This window comes from Lynx canadensis, chromosome A2 (assembly GCF_007474595.2).
Source record: "Lynx canadensis isolate LIC74 chromosome A2, mLynCan4.pri.v2, whole genome shotgun sequence".
NCBI classification, from domain to species: domain Eukaryota; kingdom Metazoa; phylum Chordata; class Mammalia; order Carnivora; family Felidae; genus Lynx; species Lynx canadensis.
The window spans coordinates 83,938,808-83,957,125 of record NC_044304.2 but is presented as its reverse complement, the minus strand read 5'-3'; positions in this window follow the sequence as shown (position 1 = coordinate 83,957,125).

Genomic DNA, 18,318 nt, shown 5'->3' with positions numbered 1-18,318 from the left:
TCTACTTCTGTAACAAATGCCATTGGAATCTTAAGACAGATTGATTTAAATCTATAGATGGCTTTGGGCAATATGGACATTTTAACAATATTAATTCTTTTGATCCATGAACAAAGGATCCTTTCCATTTATTTGTGTCTTTGATTTCTTTCATCAATGCCTTGTAGTTTTCAATATAGTGAACTTTTATCCCTGCAGTTAAATTTATTCCTAGGCATTTTATTGTTTCTCATGCTAACATAAATGGGATGATTATTTAATTTTCAAGTAATTTGTTAGTATATAAAAATGCTTGTTTTGCTTGTTAATTTGTATCCTAAAACTTTATAGAACTTGTTGATTAAATCTAACAGCTTTTTGGTGCTGTCTTCTAGGATTTCCTATATATAAAATCATGTCATGTGCAAATAAAGACAATTTTACTTCTACCTTTCCATTTCTGATGCCTCTTATTTATTTTTCTTGCCTAGTTGCCCTGGCTAGGATTTTCAGTACTGTGTTACATGGGTGTGGAGAGTGGGTATTCTTGCCTTATTCCTAATCTTAGAGAAAAGCTTTCAGCCTTTCACCATTATGTTAGCTGTGGGCTTGTCATGTATGGTTTTTATTATATTGAGGCACATTTCTTTCACACCTAATTTGTTAAAAGTTTTTATCATGAATGGATGTTGAATTTTGTCATAAGCCTTTTCTGCATCTGAAATGATCACATGATTCTTTTATTCTATTAATGGGATGTACCACATTGACTGATGTGTGTATTTTGAACAATCCTTACATCCCAAGGATAAATTTCACCTGATCATGGTGAATAATTCTTTAAATGTACTACTGAATAAGATTTGCTAGTATTTCACTGATAACTTTTATATCTGTATTCATCAGGGATACTGGACTGTAGTGTATTTTTTTCTTCCTAGTGGTGTCATTTTCTGGCATTAGTATCAGGATAGGGCTAGCATCATAAAATGCATTTGAGAATATTCCCTTCTCTTTGATTTTCTGGAAGAGTTTGAGAAGGATTATTGTTGATTCTTCCTTAAATGTTTGGTGAAATTCACTAAGGAAGCCATCTGCTCCTTGGTTCTTCTTAGTTGGCAGATTTTTTATTGCTGATTCAATATCCTTACTAGTAATTGGTCTGTAGAGATTTTCTATTTCTTTCTGGTTCAGTCTTGGTACATGGTATGCTTCTAGGAATTTTTCCATTTTTTTCTAGGTTGTTCAGTTTGTTGACATATCGTTGTTCATCAAAGCCTCTTATGACTCTTTGTTTTCTTATGATATCATTAGAGTGTCCTCATCATCTTTTATATTTTGTTGATTTGAGCCTTTTCTCTTTTCTCTTTGGTTAGTTTAACTAAAGTTTGCCAATTTTATCTTTTTAAAAGAAATAACTCCAAGTGTTAATATTTTCTTTGGTTTTCTTCCTTTCTATTATATTTATTTTTCTTACAATCTTTATTTCCTTCATTCTGCTAACTTTTATGCTCCATTTGTTCTACTTTTACTAGTTCCTTGAGGCATAGATTTAGGGTGTCAATTTGAAATCTTTCTTATTTCTTAATGTAGCCATTTATCGTTATGAACTTCCCTCTTAGAATTATATTCACTGCATTCCATAAGTTTTGGTATGATGTTTTTCTATTTTCATTGTTATCAATAAGGTTTCTTATTTTCCCTTTAATCTCTTCTTTTATCAATTGGTCATTAAGGAGAGTGTTGTTTAATTCCCGTGTGTTCTTGAGTTTTTCTGTTTTCCTCCTGTTATTGATTTCTAGTTTCATACCATTAGAGCAAGAGAAGATACTTGGTATAATTTTTGTCTTCTTGAATTTACTAAGACTTGTTGTGTGACCTAAAAAATGGTCTGTCATAGAAAACATTTCTTCTCTTCAAAAGAATCTTTTCTCCTATTCCCAGGTAGAATGTTCTGTATATGTCTGGAAGGTCCGTTTGGCCTACGGTGTTGTTAATATTCACTGTTTTCTTGTTGATTCTCTGGATGATCTGCCCATTGTTAAGAATCGGGTTTTAATGTTTCCAACTGTCATATTGTTGTTTATTTTTCCTTTATACCTCTGTTAGTTTTTGCTATATCCATGGGTACTTCAATGTTGGGCATATAAATATTATAATTGTTATATCTTCTAGACGTTTTGACTCATTTATCATTATATAATGACCTTCTTTGTTTATTTTTACCATTTTTAGTTTAAAGTCTATTTTGTGTGATATAAATATAGCCACTTTTCTTTTGGTTTACCATTTGCTTGAAATGTCTTTTTCTATCCTTCATTCTAAGTCCCTATGTCTTTTAAAGCTAAAGCGGTCTCTTGTAGACAGCATATCATTGGATCTTTTGTCTTAGATCAGACATTCTGTGTCTTTTGATTAGAGAATTTAATCCATTCAGGTATTAAGTAAATGTTGATGGTTAAGGACTTGCTGTTGCCATTTTATTAATAGTTTTCCAGCTTTTCTAGATCTGTTGTAGAGTTTGTTTTTTCTTATTTCTTGTCCTGCCTTTTTTTGTGTGTGTTTTCATGTCTCTTGGGTTTCAATATGCTTTAACTACTTTATCATATTCTTTTGTGTATTTATTATAGGTTTTTGCCTTGTGGTTTTCATGAGCCTTATATAAAACACCTTAAAATTATAATACTCTATTTTAAACGGATAATTTGGTAGAATTCTTAAAGTTTATACTTTATTTCTCCTCCCCCTTATATTTTAATTTATTGATATTACTGCATTCATATTTGATATTGTGAATCTAATAACAGATTATTGTAGCTGTGATTATTTTTCCATTTGTTTTTAAACTTTTAAAAAACAGTTGTAAGTAAACTATACACCACCATTTACCATATTGCAGAATCAAACTCTATATACTTATTAATGGCAATGAATTTACATTCCCTTCTTATATTTTTATGATGTTAATTAGTATGATTTTACTTCCACTCAACTCCCTTTAGCATTTCTTGTAAGGCCAGAATGGTGATGAATTCCTTTAGCTTCTGTTTATTCTGGCGAGTCTTTATCTCTCCATTTCTGAAGAACAGCTTTGCCAGGGATAGAATTCTTGGCTGACAGTTTCTTTCCCTTCAATATTTTAAATATATCATCTCATTCTCTCCTGACCTAATAGTTTCTGTTGAGAAAGCCATCAGTACCTTTATGGGAGTTCCCTTATATGTAACTTTTCTCTTCTTGCTGTTTTCAAAATTCTTTCTTTGTCTTTGACTTTTGACAATTGAGTTACACTGTGTCTTCGTGTAGCCATATTAAGGTTCAACCTATTAGGGGTTCTTAGGGCCTCATGAATCTGGATGTCCATTTCTTTCCCAGGTTCTTTCCCAGGTTACTTTAAATATACTTTCTGTCTCTTTCTCTTGATCTTTTTTCTGGAATTCCCATAATGCAGATATTGTTTCTTTTGACTGTGTATTGTAAGTCCTGTAGGCTCTCTTTGCTTTGTTTCATTCTGTTTCCTTTTTGCCCTTCTAACTGGAGATTTTCAAATGTTCTGCTTTTGAGGTCACTGATTATTCTTCACAATCAAGTCTCCTTTTGAAGTTCTCTACTCTGTTCTTCAGTTAAGTCATTATATTTTTTTTAGCTCTAGGATTTCTGTTTGGCTTCTTTTATCTCTTTTGATAGTTTCTATTTTGTTGAACTTGTCATACACAATTTTCGTAATTTCATTTAGTTGTCTCTGTGTTCTTATAGTTCACTAAACTTCTTTAAGATTATTTTGAATTCCTTCTCTGACAGTTCATAGATCTCTATTACTTTAGGGTTGGAGCAATTAAAGCTTTGTTAGTTTCTTTTGTGTTTTCATGTTTAAGTGATTTTTCATGATCCTTGATTCCTTCTGTTGGTATCAGTGCATTTGAGTAAGCCATCTCCTCTTCCAGACTTTAAAGATTCACTATGGCAGAAACAGTTCTTTACCAGTCAGCTCAGTTTGGGCTTCTGGATGTGTCCACTTATAATGTGCTTTGTGAGATGGAGCTTGCTTTATCAGGGTCTATTTATGAGTGAGGCCACTGCCCAAGCTCTGAGGAGAAGTGGGGATGGTATTGCTGGCTGAGAATAGTTGGATAAAAGTCCTGGCTTTGTTTGCTGCCCAAGCAGAGGCTGTAGGGTGGGGTCTACAATTTCCTGGGTTCTGTAGCTGAGCCTACTAGATGGTCAGGATTAGGAACGATACTGCATAATAAGTAGGAATATAAATTAGCTTTCCTGCCCTGGTGGGGCAGCCGAAAAGACCCCAGGGTCTGAATGGTTCATTGTTTGGCAACCTGAGTCAGGTAAGACTATCACTGAATTCCTTGGTATTGGGGCCATCAGTTTTGTTCTGCACATGGGGAAAAAGCCCCAGTCTATGCTTTTTGTTCCAGTACCAGTGTAAGCATGGATGTTGGATAAATTATGCAGCTTCTGTGTGCAATATTGACATTCAGTGGTTAAGTGGGATGAGGCTGTATTTGGCTATGGGTGGGGTTACAAGTTAATTTTCCTGCCTGGGCAGGGTGGGAAAACTGGCTCGAAGGCCAGAAGGGCACTTTGTGGTCTTGACTCAAGTTGACCCACACCCTAAATTCTCTAGTTGAACAGGGCCAATGCATTTGTTCTGTGGATAATTGGGTCCGCCTGCTGGACTCTGCTCAATGATTGCTGGGCTATACAACCTTCCAGATGTTTTTGGCCAGGCATTCTGGTAAAACAGTTTCAGGAGCTACACTTAGCATAGGGCTGGGCTATGACTCAGTGCTAGGGCCATCAAGGTCTTTATTTGAAGACCCAAATCAGGCAGACCTCTCCCTGATCAGATTGCACCACTGTTTTGGCTCTGCAGATTAGTACAGCTGCTGGTTGGGACTGCAGCTTGGGTCCCACAAGTATAAACTCAGTCATTCAAGATCTAAATGCTGGTTATTGCAAGCTCCTCCCTCCCTTCTCCATCCCAACCAGATTCCCAGTGGTCAAACCCCAAAGATCCCATCACAGTCTCTGTGGGATGAGACTGGAGTGGGAGTTGTCAAGAAATGACCCCCAAGGCTGGGGGAGCTGGATGTCTACCCTGGATTCTCTTTCACCACTGGAAGGATGATAGGCTCAGGGGTGACCTCTGTGCATGGTCTCTATTGGTCTCTATTGGTCTCTGTTGTAGAGTGGGTGCTTTAGTCTCAGCCCTGTGTTCTAGGATTCTCTCAACGTTGTCTTGTACATGAATAGATATTTGTCCTTCTTGTGAGGAGGAGGAAAGAGAGTAATGACCCATGTTGTCATTTTGGTGACATCACTTCTGTATTTTTAAGTTGCTTTTTGATTAGAGATTAACCACAGTATCTGTAAGTGGAACTGGCAGCTATATTTTCCTTAACAGGTAAAATGCTTTCCAATTGCCCTTAACAATAACTAAACAAAAGGCCTTTTTGCCAAAGCCTCAGGAAAAAGAAGGGTAGCATTTATTTAGAAAATATGGAACATTTATATGGCTTATTAGATAAACTCTTGCCACATTTGAAAAAATCATGTTGAGAAAGAGTCCTGGGCTGAGACTACCAGCCAAGTGTGTGAAGTCTTCTGCTGCTTAGTAAACAGAATAACCATGATATTGATTATCCACATACTTATTCAAAAAAAAAGGACCAGTAATAACAACAACAACAACAGAAAGGCCTAAAAGATGAAGTTCGATTCTGAGAAATCACATTGCAGGACTGATAGCTCTTCTCTATGGAAAAGTATTGCTTCCAATGTGAACCCTGGTGTGTTTAAGTAAAGGTGAGCTCATCTTATTGCTTTAGTGATACAAAGGGTAGAAACACTTGGAATTACCAGAATGCAGATGAGCATAGTGATTTGATTTTTTAAAAATGTATTCTTTTTTTTTAATTTTGTAAATGTTTACTTATTCTTTGAGAGAGAGAGAGAGAGAGAGTGTATGAGCAAGGGAGGAGCAGAGAGAGAGGGAGACACAGAATCTGAAGCAGGCTCCAGGCTCCAAGCTGTCAGCACAGAGCCCAACGTGGCACTCAAACTCACAGACCATGAGATCATGACCTGAGCCGAAGTCGGACACTCAACCAACCGAGCCACCCAGGCGCCCCTTAAAAATGTATTCTTGGGGATCCTGGGAAGATGGCAGCGTAGGAGGACGCTGGGCTCACCGCGAGTCCTGCTGATCACTTAGATTCCATCTACACGTGCCTAAATAACCCAGAAAACCACCAGAAGACTAGCAGAACGGAGTCTCTGGAGCCAAGCACAGATGAGAGGTCCACGGAAGAGGGTAGGGAGGGTAGGAAGGGCAGAGAGGCAGGTGCGGGCTCCATGGACTGGCGGGAGGGAACCAGGCAGAGGGGCGGCCCGCTGGCCAAGCAAAGCCCCCAAGTCTGGCTGGCAAAAGCGGAGGGGCCAAACGGAGTGTGTTCCCACAGCAAGCGGGACTTGACATCTGGAAGGTTATAAGCTAACAGCTCTACTCGGAGAGCAGAAGGCTGGAGGACAACAGGAGCGAGAGTTGTTGAGCCCCGGACGACAGAGCTCAGCTTGGCGGGAAACAAAGGCACTCACCAGCGCCAGCTCCCTCGCCCATCCCCCAGCCAAAATCCCAAAGGGAACCGGTTCCTGCCAGGGAACTTGCTTGCACCACGCAAACACCCAAAGCTGTGCTTCTGCGGATCCATCCCTCCGGCGGGTCTGACTCCCTCCCAGTGCCACAGGGCCCCTCCCGGAGCGGATCACCAAAGGAGAAGCGAGCTGAGCCTGCCCCTCCCGCCCCCGTGCACCTTGCGGATCCACCCCAGCTAACATGCCAGATCCCCAGCACCACAGGCCTGGCATTGTGCAAGTAGCCCAGATGGGCCACGCCACCCCACAGTGAATCCCGCCCCTAGGAGAGGGGAAGAGAAGGCACACACCAGTCTGACTGTGGCCCCAGCAGTGGGCTGGGGGCAGACATCAGGTCTGACTGCGGCCCCGCCCACCAACGCAAGTTATTCAAGACAGCACAGGGAAAGGGCCCCGCAGTCCCACACCACTCCAGGGACTATCCAAAATGAGGAAAGGGAAGAATTCCCCTCAGAAAAAACGTCCAGGAAATAACAACAGCTAACGAACTGATCATAAATGATTTAAACAATATAACAGAAAGTGAATTTAGAATAATAGTCATAAAATTAATCGCTGGGCTTGAAAACAGTATAAAGGACAGCAGAGAATCTCTTGCTACAGAGATCAAGGGACTAAGGAACAGACAGGAGGAGCTAAAAAATGCTATCAACAAGTTGCAAAATAAAATGGATACAACTACGGCTTGGATTGAAGAGGCAGAGGAGAGACTAGGTGAACTAGAAGATAAAATTATGGAAAAAGAGGAAGCTGAGAAAAAGAGAGATAAAAAAATCCAGGAGTATGAGGGGAAAATTAGAGAACTAAGTGATGCACTAAAAAGAAATAATATATGCATAATTGGTATCCCAGAAGAGGAAGAGAGAGGAAAGGTGCTGAAGGTGTACTTGAAGAAATAATAGCTGAGAACTTCCCGGATCTGGGGAAGGAAAAAGGCATTGAAATCCAAGAGGCACAGAGAACTCCCTTCAGACGTAACTTGAATCGATCTTCTGCACGACATATCATAGTGAAACTGGCAAAATACAAGGATAAAGAGAAAATTCTGAAAGCAGCTAGAGATAAACGTGCTCTAACATATAAAAGGAGACCTATAAGACTCATGACTGATCTCTCTACTGAAACTTGGCAGGCCAGAAAGGAATGGCAGGAGATCTTCAATGTGATGAACAGAAAAAATATGCAGCCGAGAATCCTTTATCCAGCAAGTCTGTCATTTAGAATAGAAGGAGAGATAAAGGTCTTCCCAAACAAACAAAAACTGAAGGAATTCGTCACCACTAAACCAGCCCTACAAGAGATCCTAAGGGGGATCCTGTGAGACAAAGTACCAGAGACATTGCTACAAGCATGAAACCTATGGACATCACAATGACTCTAAACCCTTATCTTTCTAATAACACTTTATCCATTCTGATACCTTAAGACATAAGGTATCAGAATGGATAAAAAAACAAGACCCATCTATTTGCTGTCTACAAGAGACTCATTTTAGACCTGAGGACACCTTCAGATTGAGAGTGAGGGGATGGAGAACTATTTATCATGCTACTGGAACTTAACAGAAGGCTGGAGTAGCCATACTTATATCAGACAAACTAGACTTTAAATTAAAGGCTGTAACAAGAGATGAAGAAGGGCATTTATATAATAATCATAGGGTCTATCCATCAGGAAGAGCTAACAATTATAAATGTCTATGTGCCGAATACAGGAGCCCCCAAATATATAAAACAATTACTCACAAACATAAGCAACCTTATTGATAAGAATGTGGTGATTGCAGGGGACTTTAACACTCCACTTACAGAAATGGATAGATCATCTAGACACACGGTCAATAAAGAAACAAGGGCCCTGAATGATACAGTGGATCAGATGGACTTGACAGATATATTTAGAACTCTGCATCCCAAAGTAACAGAATATACTTTCTTCTCGAGTGCACATGGAACATTCTCCAAGATAGATCACATACTGGGTCACAAAACAGCCCTTCATAAGTATACAAGAATTGAAATCATACCATGCATACTTTCAGATCACAATGCTATAAAGCTTGAAATCAACCACAGGAAAAAGTCTGGAAAACCTCCAAAAGCATGGAGATTAAAGAACACCCTACTAAAGAATGAATGGGTCAACCAGGCAATTAGAGAAGAAATTAAAAAATATATGGAAACAAACGAAAATGAAAATACAACAATCCAAACCCTTTGGGATGCAGCAAAGGCAGTCCTGAGAGGAAAATACATTGCAATCCAGGCCTATCTCAAGAAACAAGAAAAATCCCAAATACAAAATCTAACAGCACACCTAAAGGAAACATAAGCAGAACAGCAAAGATAGCCTAAATCCAGCAGAAGAAGAGAAATAATAAAGATCAGAGCAGAAGTAAACAATATAGAATCTAAAAAAACTGTAGAGCAGATCAACGAAACCAAGAGGTGGTTTTTTGAAAAAATAAACAAAATTGATAAACCTCTAGCCAGGCTTCTCAAAAAGAAAAGGGAGATGAACCAAATAGTTAAAATCATGAATGAAAATGGAATTATTACAACCAATCCCTCAGAAATACAAGCAATTATGAGGGAATACTATGAAAAATTATATGCCAACACACTGGACAACCTGGAAGAAATGGACAAATTCCTAAACACCCACACCCTTCCCAAACTCAATCAGGAGGAAATAGAAAGCTTGAACAGACCCATAACCAGTGAAGAAATTGAATCAGTTATCAAAAATCTCCCAACAAATAAAGAGTCCAGGACCAGATGGCTTCCCAGGGGAGTTCTACCAGATGTTTAAAGCAGAGATAATACCTATCCTTCTCAAGCTATTCCAAGAAATAGAAAGGGAAGGAAAACTTCCAGACTCATTCTATGAAGCCAGTATTACTTTGATTCCTAAACCAGACAGAGACCCAGTCAAAAAAGAGAACTACAGGCCAATATCCCTGATGAATATGGATGCAAAAATTCTCAATAAGATACTAGCAAATCGAATTCAACAGCATATAAAAAGAATTATTCACCATGATCAAGTGGGATTCATTCCTGGGATGCAGGGCTGGTTCAGCATTCGCAAATCAATCAATGTGATACATCACATTGATAAAAGAAAAGATAAGAACCATATGATCATGTCAATCGATGCAGAAAAGGCCTTTGACAAAAGTCAGCAATCTTAATAAAAACGCTCGAGAAAGTCAGGATAGAAGGAACATACTTAAATATCATAAAAGCCATTTATGAAAAGCCCACAGCTAACATCATCCTCAATGGGGAAAAACTGAGAGCTTTTTCCTGAGTTCAGGAACACGACAGGGATGTCCACTCTCACTGCTGTTGTTTAACATAGTGTTGGAAGTGCTAGCATCAGCAATCAAACAAAAGGAAATCAAAGGCATCAAAATTGCAAAGATGAAGTTAAGCTTTCACTTTTTGCAGATGACATGATATTATACATGGAAAATCCAGTAGACTCCACCAGAAGTCTGCTAGAACTGATACATGAATTCAGCAAAGTTGCAGGATACAAAATCAATGTCCAGAAATCGGTTGCATTTTTATACACTAACAATGAAGCAACAGAAAGACAAATAAAGAAAATGATCCCATTCACAATTGCACCAAGAAGCATAAAATACCTAGGAATAAATCTAACCAAAGATGTAAAAGATCTGTATGCTGAAAACTATAGAAAGCTTATGAAGGAAATTGAAGAAGATATAAAGAAATGGAAAAACATTCCGTGCTCATGGATTGGAAGAATAAATATTGTCAAAATGTCAATACCACCCAAAGCTATCTACACATTCAATGCAATCCCAATCAAAATGGCACCAGCATTCTTCTCGAAACTAGAACAAGCAATCTTAAAATTCATATGGAACCACAAAAGGCCCCGAATAGCCAAAGTAATTCTGAAGAAGAAGACCAAAGCAGGAGGCATCACAATCCCAGACTTTAGCCACTACTACAAAGCTGTCATCATCAAGACAGCATGGTATTGGCACAGAAACAAACACATAGAACAATGGAATAGAATAGAAACCCCAGAACTAGACCCACAAACGTATGGCCAACTCATCTTTGACAAAGCAGGAAAGAACATCCGATGGAAAAAAAGACAGTCTCTTTAACAAATGGTGCTGGGAGAACTGGACAGCAACATGCAGAAGGTTGAAACTAGACCACTTTCTCACACCATTCACAAAAATAAACTCAAAATGGATAAAGGACCTGAATGTGAGACAGGAAACCATCAAAACCCTAGAGGAGAAAGCAGGAAAAGACCTCTCTGACCTCAGCCGTAGCAATCTCTTACTTGACACATCCCCAAAGGCAAGGGAATTAAAAGCAAAAATTAACTACTGGGACCTCATGAAGATAAAAAGCTTCTGCACAGCAAAGGACACAACCAACAAAACTAAAAAGCAACCAACGGAATGGGAAAAGATATTTGCAAATGACATATCAGACAAAGGGCTAGTATCCAAAATCTATAAAGAGCTCACCAAACTCCACACCCAAAAAACAAATAACCCAGTGAAGAAATGGGCAGAAAACATGAATAGACACTTCTCTAAAGAAGACATCCGGACGGACAACAGACACATGAAAAGATGCTCAACATTGCTCCTCATCAGGGAAATACAAATCAAAACCACACTGAGATGTCACCTCACGCCAGTCAGAGTGGCTAAAATGAACAAATCAAGAGACTATAGATGCTGGAGAGGATGTGGAGAAATGGGAACCCTCTTGCACTGTTGGTGGGAATGCAAACTGGTGCAGCCGCTCTGGAAAACAGTGTTGAGTTTCCTCAAAAAATTAAAAATAGACCTACCCTATGACCTAGCAATAGCACTGCTAGGAATTGATCCAAGGGATACAGGAGTACTGACACATAGGGACACTTGTACCCCAATGTTTATAGCAGCATTCTCAACAATAGCCAAATTATGGAAAGAGCCTAAATGTCCATCAATTGATGAATGGATAAAGAAATTGTGGTTTATATACACAATGGAGTACTACATGGCAATGAGAAAGAATGAAATATGGCCCTTTGTAGCAACATGGATGGAACTGGAGAGTGTGATGCTAAGTGAAATAAGCCATACAGAGAAAGACAGATACCATATGGTTTCACTCTTATGTGGATCCTGAGAAACTTAACAGGAACCCATGGGGGAGGGGAGGGAAAAAAAAAAGAGGTTAGAGTGGAAGAGAGCCAAAGCATAAGAGACTCTTAAAAACTGAGAACAAACTGAGGGTTGATGGGGGGTGGGAGGGAGGGGAGGGTGGGTGATGGGTATTGAGGAGGGCACCTTTTGGGATGAGCACTGGGTGTTGTATGGAAACCAATTTGACAATAAACTTCATATATTAAAAAAAAAGTATTCTTAAGTAAATAAATAAATTTATTCTTTCAAACATTATATTGCTTGATATAAAAATGCGGATATAAATTTACTTTAATCTTAATGCCTTTATTAGATTACATAATCATTTAATCTAATTATAATTAAGTTGATATAAAACTTTTTTTTTCTTCTTCATAACTGCCAGAGCAACTTAAATAAGCTTTAGTCATGTAAGCTCTTACAAACTTAAAAAAAAAAAAAATACACACACACACACACACACACGTACACATTCCTAAAATGTCTAGTGTCTTGATAATTTCAACTAATTGCAAATGAAATTCTTCACATATTCCAATATAATTAACTTTTTGTGCATTTTGTGCCAAATAGAACATTGTGATATTTCTCATGGAGTGATTTATATATGTGTATTTTTAAAAGGAGTATAACTAAACAATGCACATATATATAACAATCTTTCTCAGATTAATACTATTAAACGAATGAGCTCAAATCCTGAGGGAAGTTTGAGAATCTAGAAAACTTCAATTATATAGATAAACAGATGTGATCTTATTGAAACTTTAAGAACAGATGTGATTTTATTGCTGTCTTCTGTCTTTATCAGAGAGCAAAATACACATCTAAGGCCTTGGAATATTTGATATGCTATCATGATTTAAGTCCTGCAGAATATGAAATTCCTGTCCTCCTCCACAGCTCCAGGGAGCTACTCTTTCCGAAAAAAGTTCAGAAGCTTTTTTAATGCATGACTATGCTAAGCCCAGTCCTGTGGGAGGTGTGGAGGAAGAAAGGAATTTGGCTCAGGGAATTGAAACATATTAAAAAACAAAACACAATACAATAACAACATTAAAAAAAACAACAACAGCTAATCTTGTGATTTGGCTAAAGAACACTGAAGAGATGGGTTTGTAAACCAGGGCTTAGTAATTTTCTGGTACCCTGATGGGTCTATATCCACTCCATGTATTGGAACTAAAAATAAAGACAGAAGCTAATTTAAAAATTCAGTTCGAGAGTATGGATTTTAAAATGTGTATTACTCTTTTTTATTACAGCTGACATATTTGAAGTGAGAATGAGATAGTCCCCCTTACGCCCACAGTAAAAGGCTATATTACATCAAACTGTAGCATTTCAGAACTGGAATAGTCTTCACATCTTAGCTTTTCATCTATGGTATCTGCTTCTCTAGAAATTTGGGAACTGTTCCATGGAATGCAAGTTGAGTTGTGGAAGAAAAAAAGTGTTTTACTTTTCAAGTAGAAATATAATCCTAGATGCTTGAATATTTTATATATTCCAGTAGCCACATTAACGATGTAAGAAGAAAGAAGGTGGCATTTTAATGATACATTTAATGTAACCCACTATATCCACAATATCAGTGTAACATGTACATTCTTTTTGTTCACATCGTTGAATTCCTGTGTGTATGTTGCCCTGGCTGCCCATCTCAGTTTGGACTAGCTGTATTTCAAATGCTCTATAGTCACATATGGGTTGTAGTTGCTGTGTTAGCACCGCTCTGTTTGTGAAACAGCGGATAACACACCAGGCTTCTTTCCTGCAGGACTTCTCATAGCCATCAGCATGCTGGTGTGCAGCACCATGCACACTTATTAACATTTGCTTAGGCAACAGCTTTTGGGATATGCTACTCTATACCTTGTGGCAGTCTTAGGAAAAACATCCTTATGCTCCTGGATGTTGAAAACATGTCTAACAAATGACCTATAGCCCTGGATTTTAGCCTGCTTCTGCCACTTTACTAGGTAGTCAGCATTATGCCAGATACTTAACCTTTCTTAGTTTGTCCCCTTATCTGAAAAATGGAACTTTCATCAGTAACTTTGCGGGACTATTCTAATGACTAAATGAGAACATTGGTGGTGCACCTGAAGGGTCTGTACTACAGGCACTGAGGAGATACCTCATGTATGCATTTTTTAATATATTTATGATGTTAGGGGAGGCAGATTATCTGTAATATATTTGAAACTATGTACAGGTTTATTATATTCAGTGAGTCTTATCACACTAGTAGAATTTTTCAAGGGACTTCATTTGGAACTATGTTGTTTTGAGTCTGCACCAAGAAGCCTTAGGAGATTATAGTTGGTCATCTTAGAGAGTAGAAAGGGTACTTTATACTGGCTCCAAGTTTTCCCTCCCACCTTCAGTCATTAATTACTAGACTTAGATGAGCTTCCTTTTGAAGAAAAGATAAACAGCTAACATTAATCAGTACTCTAATAGAGAGTTTAAGAATGGAGTAAAATGTATGTCCAAGCCTGCAAAAATGTTCTGTTCAATTAGAGGTTAACTGGTTTGTAAAATAATTGCTTGAGAAACAGTCACTTATATTGACAGGTACTTAATTTTGTTAAAACAACAACAGAAGGAAACATATGTGATTCTCTAGTAGAGTGCTGCAAAAAGATTCCAGCACAAATCAGATGAATGAGTTTGCGGCCAGGATGGTTCACATTCCACAGGCTTAAGAACTAACCATTCAGATTTCTTTTATCCATTCATCCATGGTAGAAGCTTAGGTTGCTTCTGCCAACACTTGTTATTTCTTATCTTTTTGAAAATAGCCATTGTGGTTTTGATTTGCATTTCCCTGATGATTAATGACTTTGAACACCTTTTCATGGACCTGTTGTCCATTTGTATGTCTTCTTTGGAAAAGTGTCTATTCAGATCCTCTGCCCATTGTTTAATTGAATTGTGTGGCTTTTTTTTTTTTTTTTTTTTTGCTCTTGAGTTCTAGGAGTTCTTTATATATTTTGGATACTAACTCATCAAATATATGGCTTGCAATTTTTTTTCCATTCTATATATTGCTTTTTCATTTTATTGATGGTTTCCTTTGCTGTGCAGAGCTTTTTAGTTTAATGTAGTCCTTGTCCACATTTGCTTTTATTGCCTTTACTTTTGATGCCAAATCTAAAAAGTCATCAAGGCCAAAGTCAAGTTACTTACTGGCTGTGTTTTCTTCTAGGAGTTGTATAATTTCAATCTTACATTCAAGTCTTTAATTCATCTTGAGGGTTTTTTTGTTTGTTTTGTGTGTGTGTGTATGTATGTGTGTGTGTGTATATAGGGTAAGATGGTTGTTCAGTTTTATTCTTTTTGCATGTAGCTATCCAGTTTTCCCAACATCATCTATTAAAAAGACTGTCGTTTCTTCATTGTATATTATTGCCTCTTTTGTTGTTGATTAATTGGCCATATATGCCTGGGTTTATTTCTGGGCTCCCTATTCTGTTCCTCAGATCTTTGTGTCTATTTTCATGTCAACACCATACTGTTTTGTATATAGCTTTATAATATAGTTAGAAATTAGGGCGCATGATGCCTCCATCTTTGTTCTTTCTTAAGATTGCTTTGGCTATTTGGAGTCTTTTTTGGTTCCACACAAATTTTAGGATTGTTCATTATATTTCTCTGAAAAATGCTTTTGGCATTTTGTTAGAGATTGCATTGGGTAGTCTTTCCATTTATTTGTGTCTTCTTCAATTTCTACTTTGGGTAGTATTGTCTTTTGTTTGTGTCTTCTTCAATATCTCTCATCAGTATCCTGGTGTTCAGAGTACAGTCTTTTCCCTCTTTGGTTATTCCTTTGGTATTCCTTTGGTATTATTTGGTTTATTCCTTAGGTATTTTATCCTTTTTGATGCAATTGTAAATGGGGTTGTTTGCTTAATTTCTTTCTCATAGTTTATTGTTAGTGTATAGAAATAGATTTCTGTATACATGGGGTTTTTATCCTGCTACCTAACAGAATTTGTTAGTTCTAACAGGGAGCAGCTTTTAAAATATGAAGATATATACTTCAAGCCTAAATCTCATTGGCCACCACATCCAGGTATCCCGGAGGTGTCCTCTGGGTGGCAGTGGCAAAAATTAGGGTGCCAGATGAGTGTAGTAGCTCCTTTCCAGGAGATACTGATGACCTGCAGTGAGGCAGTAGAAGGCAAAGATGGTCCACTGGCCTCTCTCCCTACAGAACGGTTCAGTAGACCCTTAGATGCGTGCCACATGGGAAGCCTGTCCCTTAGGTTGAAGCTCCACAACAAGCAAAGAGGCCACTTTCAAAGAAAGACTTGGGGTAGGTCTCAGTCTGCTGTAGGTGCTGTGCCCTGAGGGTGGAAACGAGCCAAGAACTGTTTCCTCATTTGTTCCAGTCCCATGGAACCCATGAAAGCAACCTCTGCTGAGCTACCAGAGACAAGTAATCAAGGGGCATCCCTGGGTGACAGTCACAGAAACTGGGCCACCAGACACATGTGCAAGCTCCCATCTGGAAGACTGCCTCTCAAGAGCACAGCAGGATAGCACAAAGACCGGGCCAACCTTCTTAGGTCTCTGGAGAAGATTACATTTCACCCTTAGATGGGTGTTTAATTAGCCTGATGCTCAAGCTGCAGGTACGAAGATATGGAAGATATGTAGGGATGAAAAACTTCTTTCCCTGAACTACTGGGAGCCTCAGTCTGTTGCCTCGTGCTGTGCCCTGGGGGCAGTAGCAGTTAAGAACACTGTCTCTGGTACAGTCCTGTGACTGTGTGAGCATAAGCCCTGCTGGCCACCACAGCCAAGAGTTCTGGAGGTGTTTCCTGGGCACAGCCATAAAAGGGCGCCAGATGAGGGCACGGACTCCTTGGGAGGAGATAACAGCAAGCTGGAGTGAGCCAGAGGGAGAGTGCCAAGATGGTGCCCACTGACCTCCATCCCACAGAGTATTTCAGTAGGCCAGGTGTGTGTTGAATTAAATACCTGCCCTTAGGCTGAACCTTGAAGATAAGCAAATAAGCTTCTTTTATAAAAGTCTGGGCACTTTTTCAGTCAGCTGCCTCTGCACTGGGCACTGGGGTGAAGGAGTTTGTCCACTTGAGCCCTTTAAGAAGTGTTTTCTCAGTTCACTGTAGTCTTGTGGGTTTCATGGATGCAAGGCCCTTTGGCTTTCAGAGCTGGATGTTTAGGGGGCTCATCTCTCAGGTGCAGGGGTTAAAAATTGTGGTGCCCAATGCCAGGTTCAAACAGAGGTTTTGAGGGGTTTGATATTTTTCCCAATTGTGGGGAACCATGCTGGGAGTGGGTTGTATGGTGAGATTGTGACTTCATCTCTCCTAGGTACTGCAGTTTGGGTTTTTAACCCTCAGTCACCCAATGTTTAGGAGTTGCTCAGCTGGTTTGGGGCTTTTTGTTTAGTTTGTTTTGTTTTTGTATTTTTTTCAGAAGAAATTATTTCTTTTGTAGCTCTGTGAAAGGAGAGGAGTTTGGGATCTTCCTAATTTGCCATCTTGAACCAGAACCCACTACTATTTAATAAAAATGAAGGACAGAGTTGTCTTGGAATAGCTTTGACTTCATTCCTTTTTGATTTCCAAGGGAAGGATTGAAGCTGTACTGTGAAGTTGCACAGAAAATAATTAAAATTAAAGAACACCTAATATAAAAGGACTTATTTCACAATGACTTATTTTCAAGACTGGCTTTACACTGAATTTGTATAAACGTCTCTCAATTTAGTATAAATGGTCTCCAAAATTTCAGATCTAAATTAATAATAATAATAATAAAAGAAAATCCTGGTAAGATAGGAAATACATGCGTAGTTTGGGCAGGAATAAAATTAATTTTAAGAATCTTTTCATAGATACTGCACTTGGAGAAGTAACTTCTTTGGATTTGATTCTTAGCTTATCATCATTCCTACTCTCTATCCTACTCTCTTTCAGGTGAGGCCCTGTGCAATTCAGGAGAAAACAACACCTCCTTTGTGATTATTATTACTATTGTTATTATTAGGTTTCATTTAAATCCAAGTTAGTTAACATGTGTTGTAATACTGGCTTCAGTTGTAGAATTTAGTGATTCATCACTTAGATATAACACTCAGTGCTCATCCCTTTATTAAAAGCGACACTCTATCACCTGCTAAAGTAGTAGTTAAAATCTACCTTGATCTTCTTTTTTTTTTAATTTTTTTAACGTTTTTTTATTTATTTTTGAGACAGGGAGAGACAGAGCATGAACAGGGGAGGGTCAGGGAGAGGGAGACACAGAATGTGAAGCAGGCTCCAGGCTCTGAGCTATCAGCACAGAGCCTGACACGGGGCTCGAACTCACGGACCGCGAGTTCTTGACCTGAGCCGAAGTCGGCTGCTTAACTGACTGAGCCACCCAGGCGCCCCTACCTTGATCTTCTATACATGCTTTCCTCAACACTGTTGCCTTAATTTTAATCAGTAGAATAA